The 1,932-nt window shown below is 42.8% G+C and overlaps 1 non-coding gene across 1 annotated transcript; it reads left to right on the top strand.

Annotated features, from left to right (window-relative positions):
• The first annotated feature begins 815 nt into the window (after positions 1–815).
• Positions 816–922, top strand: LOC116596623. Its single transcript, XR_004288211.1, has one exon. It is a non-coding gene; the product is annotated as a U6 spliceosomal RNA (small nuclear RNA).
• Positions 923–1,932: the final 1,010 nt, after the last annotated feature.

Below are 1,932 nucleotides of genomic sequence, written 5' to 3'. Positions count from 1 at the left end.
GATTTAGCAGTAATGAGAATGAAAACAGGGGCACCTGTCTGGCTCAGTCAGAAGAACATGCAACTCTGGATCTCAGGGTCATGAGTTCGAGCCCCCAGAGGGGTGTAGAGATTATTGAAAAAAATAAATGCACTTTAAAAAAAAAAGAATCAAAACAATGATGATAAGGAAGAGTGTTCAGCCGCTCAAGCTTATTGTTTCTAAATGAACACTATTTCAGAACAGGGACAACTCCACAATTTGTCAAACCAACCAGCTACTGATGGCCACCATTCCTTTAGTCACTAAAATGTATTGAGTATCTATTATGTGCCAGGAATGGAGTGAGATGCCACGTGTTGGGAATGCCCTGGTAGACAGAGAAGCTTCTAGAAGCTTATGCTCCAGTGACAGACATTTAAGAGAGAAAACATTCGAAGAAATGTATAATTGCAAATTGTGACACAGACCACAGAGGAAGAAAAAGTCCTAAGAATCTGTAATATGGTGCCACATGTGTGAATTATCAGGCTTGTGATAATTGCAATAAACATTGCAGGAAACAACACAACCCGTGAGCACTAGGAGGAGCAAAAAACCAGGTAAGGAAGGAAATAGAGTGCAAATTTGTCTTTGCAGAGAACACTGTTTACATAGTTCTGATGATTTAACACAATGTAGAATGTAAGCTTGGGGACGATGGAAAGGAGGTGGGAGCAGTGTCCGAGGAGGTTAAGAGATGGTTTCAGTGGGTAAATCAGAACCAGCAGCAGTAGCCCGTTAGGCAGGGAACCAGAGTGAGCAGCCAGAACAAAGAGTGAAAAGTGGTCAGTTCTGTGCTCGCTTCGGCAGCACATATACTAAAATTGGAACGATACAGAGAAGATTAGCATGGCCCCTGCGCAAGGATGACACGCAAATTCGTGAAGCGTTCCATATTTTTTGAGAGGCTATGGACTCTGAAAAACAATCTGAGGATTTTGAAGGGACGGGGGGTGGGAGGTTGGGGTACCAGGTGGTGGGTATTATAGAGGGCACGGATTGCATGGAGCACGGGGTGTGGTGCAAAAATAATGAATACTGTTATGCTGGAAATAAAATAAAATAAAATAAAATAAAATAAAATAAAATAAAATAAAATAAAAAAAAGAAAAAGGACAGGTACTGGGCAAGATTTTAGAGAACTGATGAGAATTCTTCTTCCTCTCTGACCAGCGAATTATTTTGGCAATTTCTCTGTAGAACACTTACAAGCTATAGAAGGTAAATGTATTTATCAAATGTGTAATATTTGATAAATGTGTAAATGTAAATGTAAAAAAAAAAAAAAAGAAAAGTGGTCAGTTCTGAGGCAGAAGACTGGGGGTTGGGAAAGAGGCGAGTGGTGGGACGGGCTGTGCTTCATTCATTCCTTTACTCACTGAACACACACTTGCTGAGCTACTCTGGGGCAAGGCTCTGTTGTAGGCACAAGGGATACAGAAGTCAACAAAGCAGCCAAAAAATGGAGTTTATATTCCAGAAGGGGAGACAAGAAATACAATCTGTACTATGTTACAGAATGGTAAGGGCTGTGGGGGGGAAAGCGAAGAGAAGGGTGAGCTGGGGAGGAGTTACAACGTCAGATAGCTGCGCAAGAGACGGCGCCACTGAGTGATGTGTGAACGAGCGCAAAGGAGAGAGCCACATGGACATCTGGGAGAAGAGCGTACCAGCAGGGGCTAGAGCAAGGGCAAAGGCCCTGTGGTTGGAGTGGTCCTGGTGGGTTTTAGGAAGAGTAAGGAAACCTTCATTCATTCCTTTACTCACTGAACACACACTTGCTGAGCTACTCTGGGGCAAGGCTCTGTTGTAGGCACAAGGGATACAGAAGTCAACAAAGCAGCCAAAAAATGGAGTTTATATTTTATCCTAGATTGGAGTGAGCCAAGGCAGAAAGGTAGGAGATAAGGT

This window comes from Mustela erminea, chromosome 7, assembly GCF_009829155.1.
Source record: "Mustela erminea isolate mMusErm1 chromosome 7, mMusErm1.Pri, whole genome shotgun sequence".
Classification (NCBI taxonomy): Eukaryota; Metazoa; Chordata; class Mammalia; order Carnivora; family Mustelidae; genus Mustela; species Mustela erminea.
The sequence above is the reverse complement of the archived record's forward strand: the minus strand, read 5'-3'. Positions and strand labels throughout refer to the sequence as shown.